Below are 23,875 nucleotides of genomic sequence, written 5' to 3' on the forward strand. Positions count from 1 at the left end.
ACAGCAGTATTTCGTCAGCAACCTGCCAGCCAATGATCGTGGCTGGCAGGTTGCTGATTTTTAAAAAATCCAATCAAAGTGCCAGATAGCAGATCATATTTGTAAATATGATCTGTTATATGGCTGCCTGCTCCTCTGCTGGTTCTTTTCGTCGGTTGGATCCAGCAGAGGAGCAGGCTTCACAGTGAGTACACCAACACTACACTATAGCCCCTGATCACCCCCCTGAACCCCAATTAACCCTTTGATCACCCCTTTGATCACCCCTGTCAATCACAAGTGAAAAGAAAAAAGTGATCAGTGCAAACTGTCACTTTTTTTTTTCACTGTTATTGACCGTTAGGTTTTAGGTATAGTTTAGGTCCCTTGGTTAGGTAGTTAGCGATCAGTTAGCGCCCAGCCCACCGCACCGCAGTCCGTTATTCGCTGATTAGCGTATCGCTAATCAGCATTTGTACTTTTATAGTATCTGGAAGTGATCAAAACTGATCACGGTCAGATCTATAATAGTACTAGTGTCACTTTAGTTCGCCCTCCACCCAAAACGCAGTGTTTGCCCGATCAGGCCTGATCGGTCGCCCACACGTGCGTTCGCCCACACCCGCCCCACCGCAGTGACAAAAAAAAAATTTTTTTTTGATCACTGCACATTCACTTTACACGCACTGCGGCGATAAAAAATCAGTTTTGATATTTTTTATCAACCGCAGCGGCCTCCGGTACTTCGCTAGCCTCCCCTTTGTAAGACAGGCTTGCTTTTTTTTTCTTGGGTAGTCTCAGGGAATACCCCTAAATTTAGTTGCCCACATGTCTAACAGGGGGTATTCCTCTGAAGAGGCCTACAGGCTTCTGACCCAGTCGGATGAGGAGTGGGAACCCTCATCTGATGAATCCAGCGGGTCAGAATACGAACCTGTAGAAAGCAGTGGCTCTCTGACCCAAAGTTCGGACGAGGAGGCTGAGGTCCCTGATACCACCAGGCGTACCCGGCCCCGTGTCGCTAGACCGCAGGTTGCGCAGGATCCGCTTCAAGAGCAGCAGAGTGGGGCTGGTGCTGTCGGATTACGTGGTGAGGCATACACCAGCAGCCCAGCCCTCCCTGGACCTAGTACCAGCACTGCCGTACAACCTGGTGAAGTAGCGAGCACCAGAAGGGCAGTTGAAGCTGGTACGGTGGCACGTGCAGTAGTGACCCCGTCGCAGCCACCGCAAAGACGTGCCCGTAGAGCCCCTAGAATCCCAGAGGTGCTGGCAAACCCTGATTGGCAGTCCCCAACTTCAGCCGCACCTGTAGTTTTCCCTTTCACTGCCCAGTCTGGAGTTCGGGTTGAGACGGCTCAGATCGGTTCGGCCCTGGGATTTTTTGAGCTGTTCTTGACTGCGGAGCTTTTAGACATAGTTGTGGCCGAAACAAACAGGTATGCCACACAATTTATCACCGCTAACCCGGGAAGCTTTTATGCCCAGCCTTTCCGAAGTCCAAGTTTCCGAACTTAAAACTTTTCTGGGCCTCCTCCTCAACATGGGCCTGACAAAAAAGCATGAATTGCGGTCATATTGGTCCACGAACCCGATTCATCACATGCCCATGTTCTCTGCTGCCATGTCCAGGGCACGTTTTGAGGCCATCCTGCGGTTCCTGCACTTTAGTGACAACACCGCCTCCCGTCCCAGGGGCCACCCTGCTTTTGACCGGCTCCACAAAATTCGGCCCCTCATAGACCATTTCAACCAGAAATTTGCAGATATTTATACCCCAGAGCAAAACATCTGCATAGACGAGTCCCTGATACATTTTACCGGGCGCGCTTGCTTGGGATGTATTGTTTGAAGCCAAGGCGCCCGGTAAAATGTATCAGGGACTCGTCTATGCAGATGTTTTGCTCTGGGGTATAAATATCTGCAAATTTCTGGTTGAAATGGTCTATGAGGGGCCGAATTTTGTGGAGCCGGTCAAAAGCAGGGTGGCCCCTGGGACGGGAGGCGGTGTTGTCACTAAAGTGCAGGAACCGCAGGATGGCCTCAAAACGTGCCCTGGACATGGCAGCAGAGAACATGGGCATGTGATGAATCGGGTTCGTGGACCAATATGACCGCAATTCATGCTTTTTTGTCAGGGTCAAATTTTATGGGGTCAAATTGTATAAGCTCTGTGAAAGGGCCACAGGCTATACCCACAAATTTCGGGTCTATGAGGGAAAAGATCAGACCCTGGAGCCGGTCGGTTGCCCTGACTACCTGGGGAGCAGTGGGAAGACAGTTTGGGACTTGGTGTCACCCTTATTCGGCAAGGGGTACCATCTTTATGTGGACAATTTTTACACAAGTGTGGCCCTCTTTAGGCATTTGTTTCTAGAACGGATTGGCGCCTGTGGTACCGCGCGAACTAGTCGCGCGGGCTTCCCCCAACGGCTCGTTACCACCCGTCTTGCAAGGGGGCAGAGGGCCGCACTGTGTAACGAAGAACTGCTCGCGGTGAAATGGAGAGACAAGCGTGACGTTTACATGCTCTCCTCCATTCACGCAGACACGACAATACAAATTGAGCGAGCAACCCGTGTCATTGAAAAGCCCCTCTCAGTCCACGACTATAACCTCCACATGGGAGGGGTCGACTTCAATGACCAGATGTTGTCTCCGTATTTAGTTTCCCGACGCACCAGACGCTGGTATAAGAAGGTGTCTGTATATTTAATTCAATTGGCTCTGTACAATAGTTTTGTTCTCTACAGTAAGGCTGGGAGAACTGGATCCTTCCTCAAATTTCAGGAAGAGATCATCGAGAACCTCCTGTATCCAGGAGGTTCCGTGGCCCCAACCACCAGTGTAGTTAGCCGTCTACACGAGCGACATTTCCCCAATGTCGTTCCTGGTACCTCAACCCAACAGTCACCCCGAAAAAGATGTCGTGTCTGTAGCAGGAGTGGAATAAGGCGTGACACCCGCTATTTCTGTCCTGACTGTCCGGACCACCCTGCCCTATGCTTTGGAGAGTGTTTCCGGAAGTACCACTCACAGGTACACTAATAGCATAGGGATCATTTCACCAGGACAGGCACACAGGGCTATTAGGGCCCATTCACTCACTGCTGCTGCAAACGTCTCCTTTCACATGGGACAAAGTGCATAACGCACTTCGCCACATCTTTGGGCGATTTGCGCTTTGCACATTGACCCATGGGGAAGGAGAGGTTTGTTCTATAAAGGTAAAAAAACAAAAAAAAAAACAGGTAAGCAAACAGGTTTGTTTAGTTCCAAAAGTTAAAGTTACATGTTCTGTTCCAAAGTTAATAAAATTATTGCGTTGTGGCCTGTTTTTTTTTTTTTTTTTTTTTTTTTTTTTTTTACCTTCCAGGTGGACCAACCGATCTACTAGCTGCAGCACCGATGTGCATTCTGACAGAAGCATTGCGCTGCTGTCAGATTACACGCAAGTCGGTGTATACGGCGCTGCAAGACGGGATTTTCTCCTCTGCAGTGACAGATACGTTTGCCGAGGCATACGAGCTGAGGAGGAGGCGGCGTTCCTATGCTTTGGCAAACACTTTGTATATATATATATATATATATATATATAAAAAAAAAATCCCGGCAATGATTTATTCATCCACATCGATTGATGCGAATGGAGAAATCTGGTTTGCCAGGGCATACGAGCTAAGTGGGTATGGATGTAGGGCGGAGCTCCTATGTCCTGGCAGACGCCTTTCCCCTCCATTTTTTTTTTTTGGCAGAGATTTTTCATCCACATTGATCGATGCGAATGAAGAAATCTGTGCCGTTCATTTTTTTCTTTCAGCCCAGAGGCTGAACGGAAAAAAAAATCTCATTACCTGTATGCTCAATATAAGGAGAATAGCAGAAACTCCTAATGCTGGCCATACATGTAATGATTGCGGAGACCCTCAAATGCCAGGGCAGTACAAACACCCCACAACTGACCCCATTTTGGAAAGAAGACACCCCAAGGTATTTGCTGAGGGGCATATTGAGTCCATGAAAGATTTAAATTTGCAAACTGTCTTGGTCAAATATCTTGGTCAAATGCCAACTTTGTATAAAAAAATGGGAAAAGTTGTCTTTTGCCAAGATATTTCTCTCACCCAGCATGGGTATATGTAAAATGACACCCCAAAACACATTCCCCAACTTCTCCTGAGTACGGCGATACCACATGTGTGACACTTTTTTGCTGCCAAGGTGGGCAAAGGGGCGCATATTCCAAAGTGCACCTTTCGGATTTCACCGGTCATTTCTTACACATTTTGATTGCAAAGTTCTTCTCACACATTTGGGCCCCTAAATTGCCAGGGCAGTATAACTACCCCACAAGTGACCCCATTTTGGAAAGAAGACACCCCAAGGTATTCTGTGAGGGGCATGGTGAGTTCCTAGAATTTTTTATTTTTTGTCGCAAGTTAGTGCAATATGAGACTTTGTAAGAAAAATAAAAAAATAAAAAATCATCATCATTTTCCGCTAACTTGTGACAAAAAATAAAAACTTCTATGAGCTCACTATGCCCATCAGCGAATACCTTAGGGTGTCTACTTTCCGAAATGGGGTCATTTGTGGGGGTTTTCTACTGTTTGGGCATTGTAGAACCTCAGGAAACATGACAGGTGCTCAGAAAATCAGAGCCGTTTCAAAAAGCGGAAATTCACATTTTTGTACCATAGTTTGTAAATGCTATAACTTTTACCCAAACCATTTTTTTTTTGCCCAAACATTTTTTTTTTATCAAAGACATGTAGAACTATAAATTTAGCAAAAAATTTATATATGGATGTCGTTTTTTTTGCAAAATTTCACAGCTGAAAGTGAAAAATGTCATTTTTTTGCAAAAAAAATCGTTACATTTTGATTAATAACAAAAAAAGTAAAAATGTCAGCAGCAATAAAATACCACCAAATGAAAGCTCTATTAGTGAGAAGAAAAGGAGGTAAAATTCATTTGGGTGGTAAGTTGCATGACCGAGCGATAAACGGTGAAAGGAGTGTAGTGCCGAAGTGTAAAAAGTGGCCTGGTCATGAAGGGGGTTTCACCTAGCGGGGCTGAAGTGGTTAATCATCCTTTCTTAAAGGGTCACAGTGCATATACAGAGCAGGTCATATGGCTAGTATGGAGAGAAGGGGCCCAATCCTGCTTGGTCCCATCAACATTGCGACCGTGTAGAGATTTGTGTTAGCGGCAAATATTTATATTGCAAATTTTAATTGCAAATATCGCCACTTCGAGGATTTGCGAATATTTAGAATATAGTGCTATATTTTAATATTTGCGAATATTCTAGATTTTTTTTTTTTACTTCAACCCATGATCCGTCCCTGCTTCTTGCTTGTGGGCCAATGAGAAGGCTGCAATGTCTCTGTCTGAGCTTAGCAACATCCCTAGCAACCAACAGGAAAGTTGCCTACCCCTTTACTATATAGGAAACTCCCCAGAAGCCATTTTCTGTAGTTTTTTGCATTTATGTGTCATTGCTGTGCTCGGAGCTTTCATCTGGATTCTATTCCTTATTCAATTACATTAGATAGTTAGTTATCATCATATATATAATACAGATAGTTAGTGGGAGATAGTCAGTGTAGGTTATATCCTGATATAGTGGAGCTGATAGGTTCCAGTGCAGGGTGTTAGGTAGTGTGATAGGTTCTGCTGTCCATACAGACATGCTACAGACGTAGTGCTGTCACAACAATACTTAGTGCACCAATCAGTAATATGTAGTCAGACCTGCTAAAATGTGAAGTTGCATGTATTGTACAAAAATACGCGCATCATTAATTGCCGATTTGCACAATCACAAATATATTGGAGCGCTCTATCTGCATATAAAGCTATTGTAATGTTCTGCCGTGCCAACCATTTTCTCCAGTCTCAGGAAACTTCTAGCAGCTTGGAAAATGTAGCAAAATTGACCTACGCCTTTATATCGCGCGCATTACGCGACTATTACATTGCAGATTTTTCTCAATCAAGAAAATGTTAGCGAATTCTCAAATTTGCGAATTTATGACAAATATTCGCCCAAATATTTGCGAAATATTGCAAATTCGAATATTGCCCCTGCCGCTCACCACTAGTAGAGATAGCGCTCCATGAGGAACCGCATTTCTAACATACATACAAGAAGTTGGCACAAAGATAATGAAAAGGACAATGAAGAGGAAACATACATCAAGAGCCTATGTCCCAGTTGGAAACTTGGCATCATAGTTGGAGGCCGGGGCAGATTGACCATAGATCTTACAGGGAAATTTCCCAGTGGGCTGATGCCCATGGGGCTGGCCAACTCCTCCTCACTGCCGCTGACCAGGTACATAATGAGCTTTCATGGGTAATTAAAACTATGAGAATCAGGTACCCATGTACCCAACCAGTGACCGCACATGCCCTCTATTGATGGCCACCACAGGACAGCTTTTGGTGCAATATATTGTGCTGCCCTGTGGTATATGGTTCTAAAGGGACGGCATTTTGTGCAATGATTTTGCTGCACCCGTGTGTTGCCCCACCTTCTGTCAATTTGCACCCACCTACAACATGGGCCCACTTTAAGTTCCCAGTCCGCCACTGGTTGGAGGCCTATTTTGAGGCTTGTATGAAGTCCCCTCTGTATATGCCACTGGCCAAGGTAATTTCATTGAGCTTATGGTGTCATAGAAATTCCTGTCAGCTTTTCTGCTTTCTATCAAAAATCAAAGCCAAGCTGAAGACAGCCTAAAAGACTGTCCAATGTTTTCAGCCAGACCAGCTTAGGGCTTGTTTTAGGGTATGGCAAACCAGTTACCTGGGGTTCCCAATGGACAGGTGTTTCATTAATAAAATTAAAATCACTCAGTATGGCTTTGCAGTGTATGGTAGTATTATTTGAGAATGAAATCAAGTCTTATGTGGAAAGTTTATGGAAGCATTATCTAAATTCTGTAAGGGAGTTTTATACAATGCTGCATATTATTTGAGTACTACATGATGGTGTTGTGTGGGCTGTATATAGTAGTATTATCATCAGTGCGTTCAGAAAGTCTTTAACTTATTCAAATTTTGTTATGTTGTGGCCTTGTGCTAAAATAAAAAATAAAAAAGATCAAAATTTCCCCCATCGATCTGCACTCAATACTTTATAGTGAGAAAGTGAAAACCTTTGCTATGACACTTCAAAGTCAGCTCTAGGGCCTCTTAAGCATCTTTGAGATGTTTCTACACCTTGATTGGAGTACCCCCTGTGGTAAATTCAGTTGACTGGATATGATTTGGAAAGATGCACTCCATATAAGGTCTCATAGCTGACAATGCTTATGAGAGCAAAAACTAAGCCATGAGGCGAAAAGAACTGCCTGTAGAGCTCAGAGTCAGGATTTTGAGATCTGGAGAAGGGTACATCAAATTTCTGCTGCACTGAAAGTTCCCAAGAACACACTGGCCTCCATAATTCTTAAATAGAAGTTTGGAACAACCAGGACTCTTCCTAGAGATGGCCGCTCCACCAGACTAAGTAATTTGGGGAAAAGGGCCTTGGTAACAGTGACCTAGTGGTCACTTTGGCTGAGCTCCAAAGCCCCTGTGTGCAGCTGAGAGAAACCTTCAGAAAATCAACCATCACTGCAGCATTCGTCCAAACTGGACTTTATGGCAGAGTGGCCAGAAAGTAGCCTCTCCTATGTAAAAGACACAAGAAAGTCTGTAAATTAAAAAAAAATAAGCACCTAAAGGACTCTCAGACTGCGAGAAACAATATTCTCTGGTCTGATAAAATCAAGATTGAACTTTTTGGCCTCAATTGTAAGTGAACTGTTTGGAGGAAAACAGGCATTGTTCATCATCTTCCCAATACCATCCCTACAGAGAAGCATGGTGGTGGCAGCATCACCATATGGGGGTGTTTTTCTGTGTCTGGATGGGGAAACTAGTCAGGGTTGATTGAAAGCTGAAAGGAGCAAAGTAAGGAAATATTCTTAATGAAAACCCGATCCAGAGTGCTCTGGAATATAGACTGGGACAAAGGTTAAAGGGGTTCTCCATGCTTTTAATATTAATGACCTATCCTCAGGATAATAACCTGGCCATCTAAATATGCCGCCGATCCTGTCGTTCATGCAGACACCACCAATCAATGTTTCTGGGCAGCAGATCGTGGTTTCTAAACAGCGATTTGCTGCCCAGAAACAATGATTCTGTATGGGGACGAGGGATTCCCTGTCCTCATACTGTGAAGCACATTGCTGCATGTAAATGGAGCGTCTACTTCACTGAGCGAGCAGCCGACTGCCGGGAAGAGAAAATTCCTTCCTGAGAATCGGCCGCTCCATCGGCGTGACTAAACCCGCTTTAACATTCCAACAAGATAATGACCCTAATTCAGCACGCCAGACATGCAGGGTATAGCGACAGTGAGGTCACGGTATGGGCAATCGAGGGTTACTCACTTTTCTGAGGAGAACCCTGGGCAGGCATGCAACAGTGAAAGAGAGGTAGACACTAGTTCCTCTGGGGCACACTCTGTAGATAGGGACCAGGCCTGATGGTATGTGAGGTGCCCTGGATGTTATAGGTGTTTTGAGTGCCTTAGGTAAGGTCCCTTTAAGGATCGTAACGCCAGTGCCTGTAACGGTGGCACACCGGTTTGCAGGAGGATTAAATGAGTACACAGTTGGTGAACCAAACGTTGCTTTACTTGGTGAAAACAGTCCAACTTTGTACATATAGTTACAGAAGATGTTAATGCAGTCCTTTACAGTTCCAAATACACAGCAGGTTTGTGTAACAGCAGGTTTCTATCTTGCAAGATACTTGGAGGGTATACAGTTAATGCTTTGCAGTGCAATGCTGCTCTATCCCCTCAGCTATTCTAGCTGGCTGGATCCCAAGGCCCGGATGCCTAATTGCTGGCTTAAATCCTTGGTACAAAATCCTTCCTCCAGTATTGGCACTTGACTAGGTTGCAATTGCAGTGTCCCAGGGGGTCGGTAGTGTAGCTTTAGGTATGCTGGGCTTTGTAGTGCAGGGTAACCCACTAACCTGGGACTCACTGTCGTCTTCAAACGGGTCAGCACTGGAACAGGCAGGTGATGAATGTCGTGACGCCAGTGCCAATTGAACGGTGACACACCGTGTAGCAACAGGCGGAATAATTGAGGAATCTTTATATTTGAATAACAGGGTAACTTTACTGAAGATACTTGAAGATAGATGAACAGTCAGTAAGTACAGTTCCAGAATATTCCACACGTTACAAAACAGTCATAGTAGTGGTTCAGGCTATTAAGCACAGTCGCAAAAAGCTATCTTCAAGACAGGCCTCCTAGGATCAGGGCTTTCCTCTTACTCTAGATGTAGCAATACACTTCAGGCAACTATTCTCTCTGCAGGGGTACACTTACTTCCTCTCCTGCTTTAGTTCCTGGCTGTAAGCAATACTCTCAAGGTCCAGACACCCAAATCACGGTGATAACCCTTGAGCAAAGGTTTTGTAGAGGTTCCCCTTTTCTCCTGTGGACAGGCTGTTACTTAGAGTACCTCAGGTATACTTGACCTGGAAAACTGGGTGGGAATGATCCTCCACACCAGTGGTACAATTTCTGCACTAGTTACTGAGTCCTGAATCTCTCAGAACCCACTCTGAACTAGGAACTTCCAACTACTACCCTTCCTGGGTTAGGCCCTAGCCTATTTATACTAACTTCGGGGCTCCCTCTGCTGGCTGGAATATGAATTGCCGGCTACAGGCCTAACTTTCTTAAAGGGAGCTACACATTATAATATAGCAGTGTCGGGTAACCTACCCGTATACTGCACACCCCCAGACTTTAACGTGAGTAAGGCCTCGTACTCACACACATGCCTTTCTGAACCGGCATCCAATGGTACATAAATTAAACATTACATTATAAATATGGTAAATAATTATTTCACACAGAAGATATAACATTTGTAACTTAATGAACAGACGACGCAAGGGAAAGGGGCGTCTTCTTGCTTCTTAGACATGGCCGCCGACCTGGCACAGCGGACTTAAGGTGAACCAGGTTAGTCCATTTTTCTTGGTTAAAGTATAATAAGGGAACTACACAGGGGTTTCCTGCGGGTGTATAACAGGCAAGGGTTCACGTGGAGGAGTCCATTCTTGCGCACAAACGTCAAGCAAGCTATTTCCAGTAGCAACTGCCTGGGGAGAGACACCACCAGCATAATCAAAGTCCCCTAAACGGACTGGCGGACGTCCCCTGTTCATCCGGGTGGACCTTCTCAACACAGGGGTCTCCTCCTCCCTTAGCATCGAGGTAGAAGAGCGACGAGCAACAGGAGGGTCTCCACCAGTGGGACCCTGGTCAGGAACAACAGGAACAACAGGATCCCCTATAAGGAGGACTGGATCCTGGGCATTTTGAACCGGCTCTTCTGGAGGTAAAGGCACCATAGGTGTCGGAGCGGGCACCAACAAATTCAACCATGGTGTCAGGAGCCAATGCATGGGTTCGGTGTCATACATTAGATTACTGACAGCCTGCATAGGATCCTCAGGCTGTATTGATGACTTTGACACAGGTGATTCAGATTCAGAACTCTCAGCACTGGGTTCTTTCATCAGGCAGAGCTTTAACCGGTTCCTGTGCACAATTTGGGATCCCCTGCCTTCTCGGGTAATCTCATAAGTGTGGGTCCCAGCATTTGGGATCGCAATGACAACATAGGGAATCTGCTCCCATTTACTGTCCAGTTTACTTGTACGACGGTTGTTTTTCAACCACACCACATCTCCTATTGTCAAGGGTTCTGCATGGGCTGCTTGATCATAGTCTCTCTGCTGTCGGTCTCTAGCATAATCCATACGTTCCTGAACAATGGCTTTGGCCGTATTCAATCGCCTTTGGTGCTCAGCAACCCAGTCGGTGTTAGGTAATGGGTTGATGCAATCAGGTACGTGTATGTCCAAGGAGTGATCAGCAGGCAATGTCCCTTGGCGCCCAAACATCAAGTAAAAAGGGGTATACCCAGTGGAACAATGGATGGTATGGTTGTACGTGTACATGAGCTGTGGCAACAGACTGGGCCAATCCCCTCTGGTTTCAGGAGGCACGGCCCTCAGCATCCCTATCAAGGTCTGGTTCATTTTTTCACACAGTCCATTACCTTGAGGATGGTAGGCCGTTGTCCGGATCTTCTTGCAGTTGTGTAAGCGGCACAGTTCATGGAACAGATGGGACTCAAAAGCAGGGCCTTGATCAGTGAGGATCTTCTCTGGACATCCGTAGGGCAAGAGGAAGTGTTTCCAGAACAGTTCGGCTGTAGTCTTGGCCGTCTGGTCTCTCACAGGCACTGCTATGACAAACTTGGTGAAGTGGTCAATAATAGTCATGGCATAAGCATACCCTGAGCGACTAGGCTCCAACTTCACATGATCGATGGCGACAAGTTCAAGAGGACGGGTACTTACAATGGGTCGTAGTGGTGCCCTCTGGTCGTGGTGCTTACTTCGTTTTAAGGCACAGGCTATACACTCCTGACACCATCTCTCAATGTCCTCTCTCATGCCCACCCAATAAAACCGCTGGCGGATATTAGCCTCAGTCTTTTAGACCCCAAAATGACCGGATTGATTATGATACATCTCCAACACCATACCTGCATCTCGTCGGGGTATGAGAATCTGATGCACTCTCTCGTTGGATACTGGGTCTAGGCTTCTCCGTAGTAATAGGCCCTTTTGTATGAAGAGCTGATGGCGCTGTCTCCACAGTTTGGTGAGCTCTGGATCCGCAGTCTTACGTCTAATTCTCTCAGGGGCTCTGCCACTAGTAATAAAATCCAACAACTCACCCAGCACTCTACTTTCAGACTGTAATTTCACCCATCTTTCCTCTTTGGGCTCGGGCTTACCGGAGGGTGAAGGGGCGGTGGCTCTGTCATTGGTAGCTCGAGCCTGATCCTGTTGAGCAAATTTGTTATAGAAGGCCGGCATTTCTACATCTGCCCAAGCATCCCGCCCGTCATCAGGAGCTGTCTCTGTGGGAAGCCTGGATAAAGCATCAGCATTATCATTAGTACGTCCAGCACGGTATTTTACTGAGAAATCATAGTTGGCGAGGCGGGAGGCCCATCTCTGCTCCAAGGCCCCCAATTTAGCTGTATTTAGATGCGCCAGAGGGTTATTGTCGGTGAATGCAATAAACGGGGTGGCGGCTAGATAGTCTTTGAATTTCTCCGTCACTGCCCACACTAATGCCAGGAACTCTAGTTTGAAGGAACTATAATTCTGATCATTTTTCTCAGCCCCTTTCAGGGAGCGGCTTGCATAAGCTATCACTCTTTCTTTTCCCTCTTGGATCTGAGCCAACACAGCTCCCAGGCCTCGTTTGCTAGCATCGGTATAAAGATGGAAGGGTTTGCTGTAGTCTGGGTAACCTAACACAGGAGGCTCGGTCAATTTCTTTTTTAACAATCGGAACGCTATTTCCCTTTCCTCATTCCACTCAATGGGCACAGGAGTCTTAGGGCTTTTCTTGGGCTGCCCCCTCAGGAGTTCCGGAATAGGATCAGCTATTTGAGCAAAATGGGGGATAAAACGTCTATAGTAGCCTGCAAAGCTAAGGAAACTCCTCACCTCTTTGACGGTAGTGGGGACCGGCCAATTACGGACAGCCGCTAGCTTATCAGGGTCAGGCTGCACGCCCTCTGCGCTTACCACATGCCCCAGGTATTTTACTGCAGGTTTGAGCAAGTGACACTTGGATGGCTTTACTTTCAAGCCATATTTGATAAGGATTTCAAATACTTCTGCTAAATGTTTCAGATGGTCTTCATATGTTTTTGAATATACAATGACATCATCTAGATACAGCAGCACTGTTTCAAAGTTTTTGTGGCCCAAACACCGCTCCATTAGTCTCTGGAAAGTCCCTGGGGCATTACATAGCCCGAACGGCATACAATTGAATTCAAACAGGCCCATGGGACTGGTGAAAGCCGTCTTTTCCCTATCCTCGGGGGCCATGGGTACTTGCCAGTAGCCACTGGTCAAGTCCAATGTGGAGAAATAAGCGGAGGAGCCCAGAGCAGTTAGTGACTCCTCAATGCGGGGCAGTGGGTATGCATCTTTGTGGGTTATTTGGTTAATTTTTCTATAATCCACACAGAAACGGATACCACCATCCTTTTTCTTTACAAGGACCAGGGGTGCAGCCCACGGACTACGGCTGTCCCGGATTACATTAGAGTCTTTCATCTCTTGGATCATTTCTTTTACAGTCTGATATGAAGTCGGCGGCAAGGGTCTGTATCTCTCCTTGATAGGAGGATGAGAGCCAGTAGGTATGGTGTGTTGTATGGCACTAACCTCTCCATAATCAGTAGCATGTTTACTGAAGGCCTGGTGGTGCTCTTTGACAAGCTGTAGGATCCCTTCTCGTTGATGTTGGGGGGTAGCCTCGTCCCCGACATGGAGCTCTTCCCACCAGGGTACTTGTGGCTGGGTCACCGGCGGACGTCCGCTGACTGCAGCTGGCGGCTTTTCTGTCACTGGCAGACGAATGATGTCCTGGAAGGACACCTGGGAAAGCTGGGCAACAGGGCAGTGCTTAGTAAGCGCAACAGGATGATCACTCAGGTTAATCAGACGGACAGGCACTTTACCTTGGGAGACGTTCACCAGGCACTTGGCAGCTCTCACATAAGGGTAGTTCTCCATCTGGATTGGTTCCACCAGGGCTGGATAATCTTGGCCTTGGACTCCCAGGACAGCACGACACCATAAAAGAGTTTGAGAATTAGGAGGCAGAGTCACAGGCTTATTATCACGGATCCTGGCAGTACAAATTTCTCCTTTCCCATTAGCAAACCTCTGCTGAGCACTTAACACGGTAATAGTCTTCTGAATCACCCTCTTGGATGCAGAGGATGCAGTGGGCAAAGTCTGATGCAGTGCGTCAAGTATTTCAGAATAACAGTTCTTGAAGACATTGGTGCCTAGAATGACAGGATGTCCTCCTCTGTCGCCGGCTTGTACTACTATCACCCCCTGTTGAGGCAAGGTTGCTTCTCCCACCTGCAGGGTGGGTTCCCAGTACCCATGAACCTTTACTGGCTTGCCATTGGTGGCGATAATCTCCACCCAGGATTCAGGCGGTTGGGCTAACTGGTTGGTGTCCCAGAATTTTTCAAATGTGGGCAGCTGAATGGTAGTGACCTGGGACCCAGTATCTAGTAGGGCTTCAAAGGGGACCCCGTTGATCTCTATATTGATTTTAGGATGGGATCCTACATACCGGGGCATCCAACTTGGATCCTTTGGACCTAATGTTCTACCTCCCGAGGGGTGGTCCTCAGCCTCGAGGGTAGCCCGTTTAACTGCCAGCACGTGGATTCTGTGTGTCCCACCTTTTTACAGTATTTACACACGGGCCGTTTGCGGTCTTTGGAACGATCTCTATTACGCCTCCCAGGATCCCTGGGGTGAGTCTCTTGGTATGGAGGTGAGAATGGTTTAGGAGGTGACAGGAACTCTTCCTCTGACATTAGGGGTTTTTCCCATTCCTCTATCTTTCTGCACACTCTCTCTAAACTTTTAGTGAGATGGTTTACCTGTTCCGTCAGCATGGCGATAGTATCAGTAGCTGAAGCTTGAACAGCTTGGCCGGCCCCAGCCTGGTTAGGGATAAGCGGTTTTGGCCTGCAGACTGGCGACTCAGGTGGGGTGCTCACCTCCGTAGATACTGTTGACCCCAGGATTTTTATAGCTAGCTCTTTAAAATCCAGAAAGGTACTGCTGGGGTGTTGGGCTGACAGCATTTTTAATTGAGTCCTTATTTGCTCACTAGACACCCCTGTGATAAATTGTTCCCTCAGGGTCTGGTCCTGATTATCAGCCTCCCTGGGATCTATCTGGATTACAGCCCCCAACGCCTCCTGAAGTGATAGGGCATAGTCACGGAGGGACTCACCGGACTTCTGCTTCTTGCCAAAGAAGTGCATCTTTATCTCTGAGGCAGTCCTTGTTTCAAAAATGGTCCTGAGGCGGGTGAATATCTGCTCTAGAGTACTCCGCTCAGCATCAGGCCAGGATAATACCTCTCTGCGGGCAGCTCCCTCCAGTTGTGCTAGCAGGATTTCCATTTGCTGATCGGCATTTATGGGGTACAGTTTGAATAATGCCAGCAACTTTTCTTTAAAGTCTCTTAAGGTATGGGCCTCCCCTTTATAGCGGGGAAACCAGGGGGCCCCAAAATAGTAAGGCATAGAAAAGGGCATCATGCTGGGGGCTATAGGAGGATTAGAAGCCGCAAGTTCTCCTGGTGCCGGCTGCTCGGAACCTCCCGGCTCTGACATATTAGTTTAATAAGATGCTGCCGCTGGCGACTAAAAGGGCCGGAACAATCCCCTTCCCTCCGGTTACAAGTCCTTACCGGTATCGCCGGGGTTGTGCAGGCCAAGTCTCGTGAGACTCCGGACATCCTGTGTACGCGGTGACGTTGCTGACGCAGGAAAAGCAGGGCCGCGGCGGTGCGATGATGAAGAGGGGTGGGATTCTCTGTGTCTTTGAAGGGATCCGCCCACGAAGGTCCTCAGCAGCGCGGGAAACTTTACTCTATGCGGCCGGCGGCCATCTTGGTCGCCATTCCCTGACAGCAAGCAGGGGCGTTGAAAAGTCAATAAATTGCAATCCACAAACACGATTTTCTCTCTGGGGGTAGCGCAACACAGCGCAGCGCCTCCGATTCTTCCCAGGCACAATTATAATCCACAGACTTGGGAATAAAGGGTACAGTCCTTGCCATACGGTGATGGAATAGTTAAAGCACACAGTTCACACTTCTCTGCACTCCAGAAGCATGCGATCCTGTTTGTGACGCCAAAAAGAGCGATGCAGTGTCCCAGGGGGTCGGTAGTGTAGCTTTAGGTATGCTGGGCTTTGTAGTGCAGGGTAACCCACTAACCTGGGACTCACTGTCGTCTTCAAACGGGTCAGCACTGGAACAGGCAGGTGATGAATGTCGTGACACCAGTGCCAATTGAACGGTGACACACCGTGTAGTGACAGGAGGAATCTTTATATTTGAATAACAGGGTAACTTTACTGAAGATACTTGAAGATAGATGAACAGTCAGTAAGTACAGTTCCAGAATATTCCACACGTTACAAAACAGTCATAGCAGTGGTTCAGGCTATTAAGCGCAGCCGCAAAAAGCTATCTTCAAGACAGGCCTCCTAGGATCAGGGCTTTCCTCTTACTCTAGATGTAGCAATACACTTCAGGCAACTATTCTCTCTGCAGGGGTACACTTACTTCCTCTCCTGCTTTAGTTCCTGGCTGTAAGCAATACTCTCAAGGTCCAGACACCCAAATCACGGTGATAACCCTTGTGCAAAGGTTTTGTAGAGGTTCCCGTTTTCTCCTGTGGACAGGCTGTTACTTAGAGTACCTCAGGTATACTTGACCTGGAAAACTGGGTGGGAATGATCCTCCACACCAGTGGTACAATTTCTGCACTAGTTACTGAGTCCTGAATCTCTCAGAACCCACTCTGAACTAGGAACTTCCAACTACTACCCTTCCTGGGTTAGGCCCTAGCCTATTTATACTAACTTCGGGGCTCCCTCTGCTGGCTGGAATATGAATTGCCGGCTACAGGCCTAACTTTCTTAAAGGGAGCTACACATTATAATATAGCAGTGTCGGGTAACCTACCCGTATACTGCACAATACCTTCTTTTCCTAGCTGTCTTCACTGCTGGATGGGAAAGGTGACTGCAGGTTTCTCCCAGGAGGTTCTCTCCTACTACTGGGGTATCTCAACTGAGCTATCCTTAGCCTCAGGAGCTTCAGGCTGACTAGGTGACTCCTCTAGTCCCCTGGAATACACTCGGTCTCCAAGCAGGCTGTACTTCTTCTAGCCTCCTAGTGCAGCTAGGAACCAGGACTATCTAGCTGCATGTCAGGAGGAGGCCCTCAGCATATCCTGGGCTGGTGCCTTCTCACTTCTGTCTTCACAGACTCCTGTATATGACCTAACCACTCCCTGTCTGGGCCTGGACATTTATACTAGGGGCTCCCTAGCTCCCTCTAGTGTCTGGAATGTTCAATTACACCCAACTAGGCCTGAAAAGCATATAACAGGGGGAACCATACATGTAAGAACACACAGAAAATACATTACAATGCATGGATAAATACAATATCACTGTCCCTTGTGAGTAGAAGTAACACGTTACCCAATTGACCCTTGTGTAGTGCCCACTCCTACCTAGTGGGACACTACACTAAGAACACAGCCAAGTTTTTCCTTTTCAATAAATTAGCAAGTATTTGGAACATTTTATTTTCACTTTTTCATTATGGGGTATTGAGTACAGAATGATGTGGGGAAAACTAGAATTTATTTTTTATTTTAGCACAAATCCGCAACATATAATGTGAAAGCAGTGAAAGTGTCTGAAGACTTTTCAAATGCACTGTATTTGTAGATTTTCTTTCATATACCGGTAGATCTGTAGATATGATTACACTCATTAGGAACAGGGGACTACCTATAGGGAGCGTAGAGGTAGCATTCACCCCCCCTGCCCTGGTGTCCGAGGGAGTCCAAAGGCCCCTCTGCCACATAAGAAAGGTGTATGATTGGCCGAAAACCCTGCTACGGATTTTGCACTGGGGCCCAGGACCTTCACGTTTTACCTTAATCAAATTGTGTAGAAAAGTGTGTCATATTTCTCCGAAGCAGTGTGATGTTGTACTACTCTAATACGCTAAGGGGGCGCTTCTCTTATTAAATAATCACCGTCTTGGGCTCTTATTAAACTTTATATAAACTGCAACACCGCAAATGTGAACTTCTTCATGATACAGAATCTTGAATTAATATTTCTAAAAAATAAATTTTCTAGAGCCACAAATTGTAATTTAACTACCGGCAGCCAGGAAAATGAAATTAAAATCTTAGTGCTGGCAAGACCTATAGCACAGCAGGGTGTGAGATGATTTTCAATGAAATATAGGTAGAATTTATCCTCTCATCTCTCCAGTGGCTGTAGTGATTCAGTTGGCTGTTACTAGAAGCCCAATACAGTAACCTGTGGTATTTCATCACATTTAATTGTGCATGCACCAGCCATCTGATCTTCTGTTTTGAATTAACTGTTGTTTTTGCATACATTTTTAGTTATAATAACACAGTGTAAACAGCATGTGGCAAATCAGCTACTGTATATAAGAACATTTCCTAGAAATAAGCAGGTGATGGAGCAGGTCATACCCATGTAACAGCTGCAGGAAGGAGCTGCTGTCATTATGCACAGCACAAGATGTTATTTTAGGTGTAAGTGAAGGAACCCATTCAAGGGCGAAGCGATCATTATAATGAAAGTAATGGCAGGAAGGCTGTGCAGTATGGAAGAATGCCAGGATGTATAGTGTCACATCAAAGGAGGGAACAGTAAGGGGCCAATAAATATATGACAAATAACCAGATCCTTCTTGTAGACCACAAGGATACAACTTATGGTTAAGCCAGGTTCAATTTAACGTTGTTCCTTCCTTTGGTCTTACAGAAAGAGATCTGCATAGAAGAATGGAACACAAAAGGAAACAAACACCTAAGGAAACACAAGATTTACTGGAACTTGTAGTTCACATCAGAGACACAGCTAGCTTATGTCTCTTACTGTATATACCGGCAACCAGCAGACCATTTTATTTGACCCACATCTTCTAAATGGGTACTTTGAATAACCATAATTAAATGGCTTCTCTAGAGTTGCTTCAATACAAGACTTTTAGAATCAGGCCATTCTGTGTTTTGTTCATTGAAATGCTAATTGTATTTCATTGAAAATCATTTAAAAGTTGTTTGTGTGGGTGGATGAGTACTAGTGTGTCATTATTGTATTATGGACACTTGTTGTTGCCTAGTACTTTCATAGTACAGTTGCAAGAAAAAGTATGTGAACCCTTTGGAATTATATGGATTTCTGCACAAATTGGTCATAAATTGTGATCTGATCTTCAGCTGAGTCACAACAATAGACAATCACAGTCTGCTTAAACTAATAACACACAAATAATTAAATGTTACCATGTTTTTATCGAACACACCATGTAAACATTCACAGTGCAGGTGGAAAAAGTATGTGAACCCTTGGATTTAATAACTGGTTGAACCTCCTTTGGTAGCAATAACTTCAACCGAATGTTTCCTGTAGTTGCAGATCAGACGTGCACAACGGTCAGGAGTAATTCTTGACCATTTGAACTTTACAGAACTGTTTCAGTTGAGCAATAATATTGGGATGTCTGGTATGAATCGCTTTCTTGAGGTCATGCCACAGCATCTCAGTCGGGTTGAGGTCAGGACTCTGACTGGGCCACTCCAGAAGGCAAATTTTCTTCTGTTTGAGCCATTCTGTTGTTGATTTACTACTATGCTTTGGGTCATTGTCCTGTTGCAACATCCATCTTCTGTTGAGCTTCAGCTGGTGGACAGATGGCCTTAAGTTCTCCTGCAAAATGTCTTGATAAACTTGGGAATTCATTTTTCCTTCGATGATAGCAATCCGTCCAGGCCCTGATACAGCAAATCAGCCCCAAACCATGATGCCCCCACCACCATACTTCACAGTTGGGATGAGGTTTTGATGTTGATGTGCTGTGCCTCTTTTTCTCCACACATAATGTTGTGTGTTTGTTCCAAACAACTCACAGCTCAACTTTGGTTTCATCTGTCCACAGAATATTTTGTCAGTACTGCTGTGGAACATCCAGGTGCTCTTGTGCAAACTGTAAACGTGCAGCAATGTTTTTTTAGGACAGCAGTGGCTTCCTCTGTGGTATACTCCCATGAAATCCATTCTTGTTTAGTGTTTTACGTATCGTAGATTCACTAACAGGGATGTTAGCATATGCCAGAGAATTTTGTAAGTCTTTAGCTGACACTAGGATTCTTCTTCACCTCATTGAGCAGTCTGTGCTGTGCTCTTGCAGTCATCTTTACAGGACGGCCACTCCTAGGGAGAGTAGTAGCAGTGCTGAACTTTCTCCATTTATAGACAATTTGTCTTACCGTGGGCTGATGAACTGCAAGGCTTTTGGAGATACTTGTATAACCCTTTCCAGCTTTATGCAAGTCAACAATTCTTAATCGTAGGTCTTCTGAGAGCTCTTTTGTGCGAGGCATCATTTACATCAGGCAATGCTTCTTATGAAAAGCAAACCCAAAACTGGTGTGTGTTTTTTATAGGGCAGGGCAGCTGTAACCAACACCTCCAATCTCATCTCATTGATTGGACTCCAGTTGGCTGACACCTCACTCCAATTAGCTCTTGGAGATGTCATTAGTCTAGGGGTTCACCTACTTTTTCCACCTGCACTGTGAATGTTTACATGGTGTGTTCAATAAAAACATGGTAACATTTAATACTTTGTGTGTTATTAGTTTAAGCAGACTGTAATTGTCTATTGTTGTGACTTAGATGAAGATCAGATCACATTTTATGACCAATTTGTGCAGAAATCCATATCATTCCAAAGGGTTCACATACTTTTTCTTGCAACTGTAGATCATCTTTTATGTATGTGAGATATATATATATATATATATATATATATATATATATATACATATAATGTAGCAAAAAGAAGGCAGCACTCCAAATAATTGTGAAAAAGTGGACGGTTTATTCACTCATCAGCGACGTTTCAGCTCTCTCTATGGAGCCTTTTTCCAGCTGAGTAACATGTGCCAAATTACATTTATATATAGTGCAACTGATTAACCAAATACAAATTGATACATCATATAATAAAGTGCAAATGCATAAATATTACAGCCATATTACAAAAGTGGTCAGTGTACCAACGTGGTTCAATATAGCAGCATTATCAATATGTTCATGAAAATTTCATAGTGCAATAAAAACGATACAGAATCGCAAAAAGTCCATAATTACTAATCACAGGTGACAAGTGAACAAATGTGTTTAACATAATATATCAATAAAAATTAAAAATCTTTGAATGAATCACTTCAGGCAAAGTAGACATGATGGGAGCTTGTTGGCGTCCGGAAAGGAAAACGGCGCATGCGCCGCTCCAACCGCTATCGCGAGATTCACAGTGGTAATACAAGACGTGCAAACCACATCAAAAATGGCCACTTTAGAACATTGCTTCAGGGCGCATGCGTGTGCCAAAACACCGCCCATGTAGATTTGACAGGCACTCGTACAATGCCTGAGCACCGCAGCATCCAGCAGACTGAGCTGATCCAAACATCGGGGACCGGCGGGTCAACGTCGGTCACCAATAGGATATCTGTATCTACGTGGCGGTACGGTAATCACACCGTTATCACCCAGTAGTCCAGAATGACAGCACATCCGCTCCATGTCACTCACAGCCGTAAGGTGGGATTTGTGTCCAAAAACCTTGATGCTTGAGGACAGTCACTGTCTGTGGGATGGTGCAACTCCAGCCCCTTTTGGGACTTGGGTTGCATCTACACAGACGGAAGCTGCTGTCCTATTTAATATAAATATAATATTGATACAGTATGAGCCCCGATGCAGTTTGGTCCGTGCCTCTCCAGCGGACAGTGGTTTTTGGACACAAATCCCACCTTACGGCTGTGAGTGACATGGAGCGGATGTGCTGTCATTCTGGACTACTGGGTGATAACGGTGTGATTACCGTACCGCCACGTAGATACAGATATCCTATTGGTGACCGACGTTGACCCGCCGGTCCCCGATGTTTGGATCAGCTCAGTCTGCTTTATGCTGCGGTGCTCAGGCATTGTACGAGTGCCTGTCAAATCTACATGGGCGGTGTTTTGGCACACGCATGCGCCCTGAAGCAATGTTCTAAAGTGGCCATTTTTGATGTGGTTTGCACGTCTTGTATTACCACTGTGAATCTCGCGATAGCGGTTGGAGCGGCGCATGCGCCGTTTTCCTTTCCGGACGCCAACAAGCTCCCATCATGTCTACTTTGCCTGAAGTGATTCATTCAAAGGTTTTTAATTTTTATTGATATATTATGTTAAACACATTTGTTCACTTGTCACCTGTGATTAGTAATTATGGACTTTTTGCGATTCTGTATCGTTTTTATTGCACTATGAAATTTTCATGAACATATTGATAATGCTGCTATATTGAACCACGTTGGTACACTGACCACTTTTGTAATATGGCTGTAATATTTATGCATTTGCACTTTATTATATGATGTATCAATTTGTATTTGGTTAATCAGTTGCACTATATATAAATGTAATTTGGCACATGTTACTCAGCTGGAAAAAGGCTCCATAGAGAGAGCTGAAACGTCGCTGATGAGTGAATAAACCGTCCACTTTTTCACAATTATTTGGAGTGCTGCCTTCTTTTTGCTACATTATCCATACCTGGGACCTTGGTCTCAGGTCCCCTAGGAGGATTTTTTGTGTGCTGCTTCTCTTTTTTCTATTTTTATATATATATATATATATATACACCCTTTTAATGATAAAAGTAATAACTAGGAGTAGCAGCAGACAAACTCAATAGAAAGTTAATGGGCCCGTCTCAATTCCGTCACCTGCAGTGGGACGAGAGCTCTCAATATGCAGGCACTTCTCTCTCCTCGTTCTAGCAATTGGTGAGGGTTTCAGTGCTCAGACCCCCACCAATCAAAACTTTTGATATGCCACTGTGACATATCAAAAGTTTTAAGAAAACTCACTGACCCTTTAAAAGTCTGAATTTTGGCCAGGTCTAGCCTTGTCACAAGAGCTCTATTTGATAAAGGTTCCTGAAAGGTTTTGCTGGAATGAGACCTTCTATCCTGTGATGAAATGGGACTTAATCTTAGGCCTTAGTCCAAGAAGGTTTATATTCACCGTCCTTTGAACGTCTGGAAAATGACCGATGCGCATCCTTAAAGGTAATTTTCCTCCCAGACATGACATCTGCCAAGAGAAGAGGGAAACTCCTAGCCTTGTCATCTGTGAATCAGATTCCTCCCTGACAGGGTCCTTCTAAACCCACTACCCAACCCCACTCCTTCCAGAGTTCTTTTCTGAGCCTTCATCTAATGACGAACGTGATCTCCATTCTCTAGATCTGTCCTGTTGTCCTGAGATCTCTATGTACTGGCCCTTTAAGAGTTGGGAAGTGTGTGCGCACTACAGGAGACAGGAATAAGGCCTTGCAGTCTGGCACAGGTTATGTCCTCCAATGAGGGACATAGGACTGCCTGGGCCCCACTGGCAATCTTCTGCCCTCCAGCAGTGGGGCCCAGCTGCCAAGCAGGGGCTAGGTGAGTGATGTGGTGCTTTTGCCCACCTTGGACCTCTGCCATGACAGAAGTTAAAATATTTTCAGTGCAATACATTAGTGTTGAGGAATCAAAGTCCACAAAGTGGACTTCGATCCGAATTTCAGGGAAAATTTGGTTCCCCGTGAAGACAAATTTCCTTGTCCTTCGTGGTAACGAATCGATCTTCCTTGAATGGCGGTAAAAATGTTTTAAAAATCATACTCAGGCTACTTTCACACTTGCGTTCAGAGCGGATCCGTCTGAGACGGATCCACTCATATAATGCAGACGGTGGCTCCGTTCAGAACGGATCCGTCTGCATTATATTGTAGAAAAATTTCTAAGTGTGAAAGTAGCCTCAGACAGATCTGTCCAGACTTTACATTGAAAGTCAATGGGGGACGGATCCGTTTGAAGATTGAGCCATATTGTGTCATCTTCAAACGGATCCGTCCCCATTGACTAACATTGTAAGTCTGGACGGATCCGCACGCCTCCGCACGGCCAGGCGGACACCCGAACGCTGCAAGCAGCGTTCAGGTGTCCGCCTGCTGAGCGGAGCAGAGGCTGAACGCTGCCAGACTGA

Source organism: Bufo gargarizans, chromosome 4, assembly GCF_014858855.1.
Source record: "Bufo gargarizans isolate SCDJY-AF-19 chromosome 4, ASM1485885v1, whole genome shotgun sequence".
In the NCBI taxonomy this organism is placed as follows: Eukaryota; Metazoa; Chordata; class Amphibia; order Anura; family Bufonidae; genus Bufo; species Bufo gargarizans.